The 9955-nt window shown below is 42.5% G+C and overlaps 1 long non-coding RNA gene across 2 annotated transcripts in view; it reads right to left on the minus strand.

Annotated features, from left to right (window-relative positions):
* The window catches only part of LOC119253572 (uncharacterized), a 115399-nt gene extending 105751 nt beyond the window's left edge, over window positions 1–9648 (minus strand). Inside the window, exon 1 of one of the 2 annotated variants that reach the window (XR_005127115.2) lies at window positions 9278–9648. This is a non-coding gene — a long non-coding RNA (uncharacterized LOC119253572). Of the gene's footprint in view, window positions 1–944; window positions 978–9277 lie in introns of those variants that run through there. The other variant, XR_008552167.1, reaches the window with a different exon arrangement.
* Between the last annotated feature and the right edge of the window lie 307 nt (window positions 9649–9955).

Below are 9955 nucleotides of genomic sequence, written 5' to 3' on the forward strand. Positions count from 1 at the left end.
TTCTCCTATCAGGGAAGCCTGCTCAGCCTCCTTCTCCTTAAACATGTGCCCAAATCATTATACAAATCAACTGAGCATGGATCATGCACATGGCGAGGTCTAATGAAAGCAAGCTTATCAATTAGGAACTCATTGGGCTGCAAGTAGCCAAACTCTCAGTTACTCAACAATAGAGATTCCAATCTCTCACAAAATATGAGACCGATGGTCTACAGCTGGTTCCTGCTTCCAGCAGTAATAGATTAGTATGCTGCACACCAATTCTCTCAACAAAAGCAGTCAGAGAATTTAGAATATAAAATATATTTGAGCCATCAGAGAAATACCAGGGTAGTAAGAACTTGAAGAGGCAGCTCTCAGCGAGAAGGGATTGGCATAACCAAGAAAGTGTGGACACCAGCTTATCAGAATGAAGAAGAGTCCTAAGGACAAAGGCTGTTCTGGACACTAACCTGTGGTCGTCCCCGTGGAGGGAAGTGGAGGGAGGGGCAGCAGTGACGAGAAACTAAAAGGGTTTCTGGGCAGGGACTACTAAAGTAGTGTTGCAAAAATTTAACTGGCACCAATAAATCTGGGAGAAGTTAACTAGTTGCCATAAATCTGAGAGGCAAAACCATTCATTAACTCTGAGTATATCTTGAATATCATTTTATACCATGAAACAAGTCCAAGTTTGAGAGTATTTGATTAAATTAGTGGGGGTGCACAAAGATGCTGGGACTTCTGTGGGACACGATGGGCAAAGGCTTGGGAAAGCATGACACAGTTTCCCAAACTCTTTATTCATTTGGTCACAGAACAAGTTATCTATTGCCTGAAGTCACCTCCAAATATTGATGACCTCGTACATATGCTACTTAAGGAAAACCGAGGAGCTTCCCAAACCTGGGTGTCATCCATAGCAACCTTCCTTCCCAGGGAGAAAGACACTAAACTAGTCATACCTGTGAAATGTTGAGTTTCTAGCCCACAACACGTTGAAAAATCGCTGCGCTATTCACAATCCACCTGTTCCCTTATAGAATGGGAATCTGATGAAAATGATGAAATGCCCAAACAGGACTGATGGGTCTGTCAATCTGGAACACAGGAGCCCCTGGGGAGCAGGGACCGTGAAGGAGCAGAACACCAGGCTTCCAAGAAGGGGGACATTGGCATCTCCAAATACTTAGTAACATTTCTCCTGTTTAAATTCAAGGCCATGCTGAGGGTCAAGTTAGCTGCACTCCTACAAATGACACATTTGATTTTAAGAACAATTGTGTTTCCAAAAGTTACTTAAAGCCTTTTGAAATTTTGGAAGAAAAAACAAATCTCTAGATAGAACCAGTCCCCTTTAAAAAAAAAAGTCTATCTCAAACTGTTTTTATCTTTCCCATTACATTTTGGTTTGACCTTTCAGTAAAGACCTTTCTTTATGGGCAGCCATTTTATTCAGCTTCCCTGACTTGAAAAAATATTCCCAGCCTGTTGAGTTCTAAAGCATTAAGCAAATGTTTGCCTAACCTTTGCTTCAAGCATAATCTTACCTTTTAATAAAGTACAGCCAAAAGGCTTCACTACACGTTTTTCATAGCTCTGAGTCGTGTTCATAGCAGGAAGTGGAGGAATTTAAGAACTGTCTTGTTTGAATAGTAAGTCCTGCCGTGATAAATCTAAAAGCACCAGTGACTGGGGATGGTACAAGGGATAAGCTTTGGCTGTGAAATAGGAGCAAATACTATTCCATCTTCCTGCAGAGTTCTGTCCTCAGGCCATGTGGAGGGTCTGCCTGGTGTGAGACTGAAGAAGGAAAACTTTTTATTTTGACTTTTTACTTTTATTTGGTGGTGTGGGGTGGGATGGGAACCTGAGAAGCAAGTTTGGACCTTTTTCCCATTCTGCCTTCCAACACATCTTCCCCAATGGAGAAGCAATGGCAGGTATTCTAAGGCAGAATCTGAGACACCCACTAGGCCAGTTTCTACCCTTGGACTTGGAAGACACACAGTCCTAGGGTTCCTTTATCACCTTGAGCACTTTTGTGGGCCAGACCTCCCTCCCATGTCCTGTTTTTGCTGCCAGTGTCCCTGGCCAGGGTCCACCTGTTAAGGATGAACCTAGTCATTCTTTTTGTGTAGGTGTCCAGAAAACAGACCCTGAAACAAGGATGAGTAGACATCATTTCTTCGGGAGGTGATTCCAGGGGGCATCATAAGAGGGTGAAAAGTGAGGCAGGGAAGAGAAGATAGCCCTGGAGGGTGTGTTATCATGAAAGTCATCCCTTTCTTTTGGGTACATGGTGTTCAGTTACACTTGGCAGCTCTGGGAGACAGTAGACTACACACTTTAAGAATATCCCCTCCAACAGTTTGTTCAATAAATGATGCTGGGAAAATTGGACCTCCACATGCAAGAAAATGAAACCAGACCACTACCTCTCATCATGCATAAAAATCAGCTTAAAATGGGTGAAAGAACTGGACATAAGACCTGAAACCATAAAATATATAGAAGAAAATATAGGTAAAACACTACAAGACATACAACTCAGAAACATCTTTAAAGACTCATCCCCCAAAGCAGTGGTAGTGAAGGCAAAGATATACACCTGGGATTACATCAAACTGAAAAGCTTCTGTACAGCCAAAGAGACATTAACCAAAACAGAGACACCCCACTGATTGGGAAAAAATCTTTGCACTCCATCCAACTGATAAGGGACTGATCACAAAGATATACAAAGAACTCACACAGCTCAACAAATAATCCAGTCAAGAAATGGGCAGAAGAACTTAAAAGACATTTCTCCAAAGAGGAAATGCAAATGGCCAACAAGCATATGAAAAAATGTTCAACATCCCTTATAATCTGGAAATGCAAATCAAAACCACACTGAGATACCACCTTACACCAGTAAGAATAGCACATATCAAAAAAACAAGCAACAACAAATGTTGGCAAGGATGTGGTAAAAAAGGAACTCTCCTACATTGCTGGTGGGAGTGCAAACTGGTCCAACCACTATGGAGAGCTGTCTGGAGTTTCCTCTGTCTACTAAAAATGGATCTACCATACAACCCAGCATTCCCAATCCTAGGGATCTACCCAAAGGACACAAAAACATTGATTCAAAAGAACACCTATACAGCTATGTTTATTGCAGCACTATTTACAACAGGTAAAACCTGGAAACAACCCCAATGCCCAAAAATAGATGACTGGATCAAGAAGATGTGGCCTATATACACAATAGAGTATTATTCAGCAATCAAAAAAGATAAACTCATGCCATTCGCAGCAACATGGATGGAACTAGAAGGAATTATGCTCAGTGAAATAAGCCAGAAGGAAAAAGAAAAATATCGGATGGTTTCACTTATAGCAGGAATATAGGGGAAACAAACAAGACATCAGTGTAAAAAAAATAATAACAGCACAAAACACAACAAAGCAAAAACAGACAATTACAAACCAGAGACATCCTTCAGGGGAGGAGGCAGGAGAGGGATCAGAGGGAGGGAGGGAGGAGCACAGGGGACTGAGGTGATGGGGCACGGGTGCCTTGGGGAAGGAAATTCTATGGGGACTCAACCTGAGGGGGTGGGGGGATGAAAATATTGTTTAAAAAATTAAAAATTAAAAATTAATTAATTAATTAATTAATTAATTAAAAAATATGGGGCTGATATGCACCAACCTATCTGTCATTGACTAAGGGCTCCTCCCTGGAGGTGTTAATTCCCTGCCCTGCCCTGAAAGGGTAGAGCGAAGTCCATTAACTATAAATGTCAGCAAGCAAAGAGATGCAGGTGTCACAAGTTAGGTATCAAGAGCATCCACCCTTCTTCCTCTCTGTTCTAACTTCTCCATCTGCATATGAATGGACTCAACCATTTGTTGACATGGCTTGTTGAATCGAGGTGATCAAGACTCTAGGAAGCAGGAATTAGGAATCCCAGACTAAGTAAGCCTCTCTCTCCCATTCAACCTATGCCAGCAATGGAAGCCCTACATTAGGAGATAGGGGACTCTGTGAATGCTTCCCATGTGGGTAAGCTGACATTTTGCAACCCGCATGGTTCTTTCATTTTAGGAAACTGTCATCTCCCTTGTCAGGCATCTTGGAAGGGGAGAAGGAATGGAGCTGTAGAATTTGAAATATATCACCCAAATTTCAAACCCTAGATGAATTTTGCCCTATTTTACTTTCCTGTTGCTCAGATTGTCTATTTTGAAAAATGCAATACTATGTTACATAAGGGCAGGAGGTTTTATAGATAAGAGCAGAAATGTTTTCTTCCTTTTAAAGGTAAATTCAATAGCAACTTCAAAAAAGAAATAACACAAGCACTATTCAAGTTCATGAACCAAAACAAGCAGGGGTTGAGTTTAAGTTTCATTCAAAATCTATATTCATTTATGCAGCCAATATGAGATAAAATAACAAATTTTTCTCTCTCTAATTATATCTCTTTTAAACAAACCCACAATTCTAATAGATGAGAACTACATGATATCTTTCTCCCCAGAACAGAAGCATGCATTGAAAAGTATATTGTACATTTAGTTATTAATGTTTAAGCAAATTCTTCCTCTAAGGAATGAGCATTGTCAACATTTGGGTAAATGTGCAGTGTTTAAATTTTAATTGTATCCACAAATGTACAGAGACTCTATAAATATAATTGTGTGGCTAAGAAGCTCTCCTGTGAAAGGTTAAATAGGATGACAATAGCAAAGAGGAAAAATAACGGGAAAGAAAGATCCATGTCTGGTAAATACAGCTGGTGCTATTGAAATTGACAGTACCTAGATTACCAAGGGGTAAGAAAGCACTATTTTTGCTTAGAAAATAATAGGACATTGTAATCATCTTCTGGAAGAAGCTATAAAGCTAGGAGGACATGATAGCTGTTGAAAAGCAATTAAGCAGTCTCCCAGAAAAGACAGAATGGATGTGGGAAGAAATGCAAATAGCCTTCCACCCACTCCATGCATCAGCCCTTCAGGAACCATGAACTCTCCTGGAACAGAATGAAGGGCATACCTCAGGAGCAAGGACTTGTACAGCCAGGGCAGGAAGCAAAAGGACCCTATTTGATATTGAGAAAAGGAATTGCCATTGTTCATTTGTAACAAGCCAGTTGCACAATGGAGATTTTCTCTGAACTGTGTTCTCTCCCTGGAAAGTGTGGTGTATATATGTCAGGATAAGCTGGCTTTCTCCTATTTTGCAGATATCCAGCTGTACCTAATGGTTCGTTACAAAACAAATTCACCCCAGATTGAACTCAGAAAACAAACATACAGCTAGATAATTGCTAATGCATTTCAAACATTTGTCATTCTTTCAAAGTTCACCTATTGATTAATATTATCCCTTAGTGTAGGTTTTCTCAACCTTCACACTATTGACATTTGAGTCTGAAAACTGTTCTTCATAAGGGGACTCTCCTGTGCATTATGGGATGTTTAGCAGCATCACTAACCTCAATCCACTAGATGCCAGTAGTGCCCCCATTCAGTAGTGACAATCAAAGGTGTCTCCAGGCTTTGAGAAATGCCTGGGGTGGGAGGGGCGAAAGGGAGGGAGGGAGTTAGGAGTCCATTGTGCCAGGTAAAGAACTGCCCTGTGAGATGAAGTAGAAACCCAGACTTTGTTTTCTTGAATCACATCCCAGTACAATGGTATGGACAGCTCGTGATCTTGAAGATGGGGTGTCTAGCTGCAGACGCCTGGCCCCATGCTTTACAATGAGTGATCTGCAACACCGAGTCCTGTGGCTTTCACCCACCCCATGCCACTTCTGGAGATGTTGGGGATTATATTGTTTTGTAGAGAAATTCCCTCTCTCCACACTCAAGGCGTTATTGCTGCTATTCTCTAAATGAATGAAAATCAAGTACAACCATCTATAAACACTGCAGGACTACATTCAAGACAAACATGCAAATAGGTTTGAAAGTGAAATGTCAACTTTCCCCTAATGTGTGAATTTTCATATTGGTTGAATTTATTAGAAGCTTAGCAATCCAGGCATATAAAGCCCTTATTTATGTCAGGTGTTGAGCAGACTTTAAGGCTGTGTATATTGCAGGGAAGAGGGGTTGTTGGTAGAGTCCATCCCAGGAGACAGTCCTGATATTGTGATTTTGAATGCTGGAAAGGATGCTTAAACCCTAAGTTGCGGACTCAAGTTTAGAAATGTCTCAGTATGCCAGCTCCCAAGCTAACCACTGGATGGCACCCTAGTCCCACCAAAGTTTCTCCCTATAGCTCATGAGTCTGAAAATCTCAGGGTCCACGGAAGCAAATCAAGGTAGAAACTGAGACTAGATTAGATACCACGCAACCCACAAAGGATGTGGCAGGAACTTGTATAGGTTCATAGGTTGCTGTGAGGATGAAATGAAATGAACAGCACCTGGTGCGGAACTGGGGAGCACCCAAAGGCAGTGCACCCCCCAAATGTCCTTGAATGTATTTTAGTGCTGTAATGGACCTCAGGACCTGCAGCATCCTTGAGTATGCTGTGCCTGTATGCAGAGCCAGAACTGCCTGGGGTGATCTCCCTACCCCTACTCTTCATCCACGACCAAAAACCCTTAGTCAATGGAGACAGCCTCCTTGCCTCTGTCTAGGAAGACCCTGAAGTCTCCATCCTCCTCCCTGTCCTCCTGCCCCTTTCTCCCTTACCTGTTTCTACTAGAAAAAAATTCTTTGATATATCTCTGTAAATAAATCCTCATCTCCAGGTCTGCTTCTGGGAACCTCATCTAAGACACCAGCTTGTAGTTGGTGCTCAAAAAACACTGATTTCTGTCCCCTGTGATTTCCATTTGCTTCATGGAACAGTGGCACTTGGAAACACATGTTACCAAGAGTGTCTCCGGTGCCCTTCTGCCTCTTCCTGCAGGACAGACCATCATGCCAGACTATAGCTGACCAGCTTTCTGTCTGCTGTCCCAGTGACCCCGACAGGCTGGTTCCCCGGAAGCTGTGTGTCCCAAGAACTTGTGGTTCTTGGAAGTCAGAGCTGAAGCTTTGCCTGCTAATTCTTTTGTAGTGGCACCAGTAGTGGTAATTTAAGGTTCAGGGAAATGTCTTAGAGCAGATAAAAAGTTCCTGAAATCATTTTACAATGATGAAGGACAAGAAGGAACAGAGAGAAGTGAAAAACCCCAGTGAGGGGGGCTGGGTGGACCACAGGGACCACAACTCAGAGTTTCAGCCTTTGGGGTGTGGAAAAATAAAAGCTTACATGGGCTTTTATTCCCCCCCCCCCACCCCAGCTTGACATATAGCATGGCTCAAAAAATTAGTATTCCCATCTCAACTGATTCATATGGCCAGAATAAATTCACATGCTGAAGCAAATAAGAAGGGAGAGGGAGGGCAAGAAGACACGAGAGGGGAGAAGAGTGGGTGAGATATTAGTAGCACCGACTCATTTTTTACCTCCAAAACACACTGACTTTAGCATCGCCTTTACTTGAGAAAAATGATTAAAACAATTGCTCACATGTGACAGAAAAGGCATTTCCATTTAGAAAAATATTTAAATCATGGATTGGGGAGTATTCTCTGTCTTTGTTAATAATGGGTTAGAACATAGATTATAAAAAGTATGTGGATCAATATGTCATTTTCCTGATTACATTACTGATATACCAGGTCTTTGGAAGGGATGCAGCTCAGAAGAATCACAGTCTGGCAAGAACTTTATGTCACAAAAAAATTGTATTTCAAGGGTAGAACATGGAGTGGTATTAGCTTGCATAATTTCTTTCTGATTTTTTTTTCACCATTTCAGGTAGATGAGGCTGATTGTTGAAAAGGGAGATTTTCTCCCTTGTGCTTGCTATTTCTAATCTCCAGTCATAGCTGAAATAACCCACTCCTTTCAGAAATTTGTTTAAATACCACATGAATGAGCTCAATACTTCTCTGTATTGAATAGGATCCCTGAGGGCACAAGCATCTCCTGGGCTGATGAACAGCACAGAAAACAATGGCCCTCATTCATCTAAGGTCAGGAGTGGGTGATGCTAAAGGTACTGACAACCTTAGAGTTACCTTTCTTGTGAGTTTACAAAACATTCTGGGGTTTTTTGCAACTTGACTGCACAAAAACTGCTACTGAATTTAGTTTCTCTGTGAAAAATGAACTAAGTCAACTGGGACTCAAGTATTTTCCACACAAACTGTCTTAATAAATGGCACTGGGGTGGAGTATGGGTCCTGCAATACCCTGACTTTCTGGCAAAAGTCAACTTAAAACCTGAGAGTTCTGACTACTTCATCAGTTACTTCATTTCACTTAGTTTGAAAAACTTATGTTAAACCTGGTTAGAAGGGTCTTTTGGGGCCTCCCTGGTGGCACAGGCGGTTGAACACCGCACTGTGAAGCTGTCTGCAGCCTCTGCAGTGTGGGTTCGATCCTGGCTGCCCTACGAGAATCCCACATGGTGCAGTAGACCTCTCCTGTCTCGCCCACTGCTCCCTCCAGCAGTGTATTTCGTCAGTCTGCCTGTTCTGTTCCCCGCTCTGTCCCTCCCACACCTCTGTCCTGTACCCTGGTACTTGTATAAATAAATAAATCTTAAAAAAAAAGGGTCTTATGAATTCAAGGTCAGGAATTGAAACGATATGTTTTTCCATCTTAATATAAGATGGGAATTCTGATTTACCTCCCTACAGGTTTGCAGAAAGCAAAGTAGCATTTTCGACCACCTGTCCTAACATGAGAGCTGCAACTTTCAACCCAAAGGGATGCTAGGGGTGCTACTACAGTAGGAACATGCTGCCTAGTCTTCAGGGATGAGGTCACAGCACTTTCAGCAAATCATCAAAGCCCTGCCTTCAATTATCCTTTCTTGCCAATTGCAAGAAATATTTGTTCGTGGGAAGAAGACAAGAAAAGGAATTCAAAACCAGCACTCTGAAAACAAGATGTCCTACTTGATACAGGGCAGCAAGGGGCACTAAAACTGGCCAAGGACACTGCCCAAATAGTTTACTGTCTGAATTCCTCACCCACATGCACAATTGCAAAACTACTGAGGTCCAGAGAACAATATGGCATTTACTTAGCAAACCAGGGGAAACAAAGAGTTACTGAGGTCACAAATAGCTGTTTACCTCACCTGAAGCAGTGTCAGGTGTTTTAAAGTCCTAAACACAAACACTCCCAAGTTGTTGTCTTCCCACTACTGAGCACCTGGAGCATGTGGCAGCCATGTTGGACCGGGATCCAACTCACAAAGACAGCAGAACACAGCAGGAGATACTCACCGGAGCTGCCGAGATGCCCCAGCACAGCACCTGACAAGCCACACTCAAAATAGCAATTTCAGCGACCAAATGATCTGACAAATGGCCACACTCACGCAGCTCAGTTGAGGCTCAGAGTCTTCACTTCCCCTTCCAGGCTGTAACAGCAGCAAACTGGAAACAGTTTCAGTCGCTCCGCAGCTTGCAAGGTCTCTGAACTTTTCCTCTCGAGGCTGGAGGCCTCTCCACATCCTTCAGAGGCCAGCAACAGCCTTCTGGAAGATGGACATGGTGGGGGTAGAAATCTCTCCCCTGAACCACTGAAGATCGGAAAATGCTGAAATCCTGAAAACTGAATCCTAGGAGCTGCTTCTGCAGTCCCTTATATTTCTTATCAGAATCTCCACCCCCCAACCCGATACTTTGTTTGCATTTCACCTGGGGCTATTGATCCTCACCAGTAGTCCCCTCCAGAGGGTGCCACTGTAATAGTCTTTGGCTTCAGCCCCCTGTTACATACCAAACTATAGACTCATCAATTAGGTCAATCTTTAATAGCTTCCTAAAAGACTACAAGGATTTTACATAAAAGGACCCCTGTCCACTGTCAGAGTGCAGGAGAAATCCCCCCACACTTCTAGATTCTGCTGAGACTGAATGAATGAGCAAATTAGCATCAGACAGAACAGTGGAAGAAAA

The sequence above is a fragment of the Talpa occidentalis genome, unplaced genomic scaffold (genome assembly GCF_014898055.3).
Source record: "Talpa occidentalis isolate TD23 unplaced genomic scaffold, MPIMG_talOcc4v2.1 talOcc4.10, whole genome shotgun sequence".
In the NCBI taxonomy this organism is placed as follows: Eukaryota; Metazoa; Chordata; class Mammalia; order Eulipotyphla; family Talpidae; genus Talpa; species Talpa occidentalis.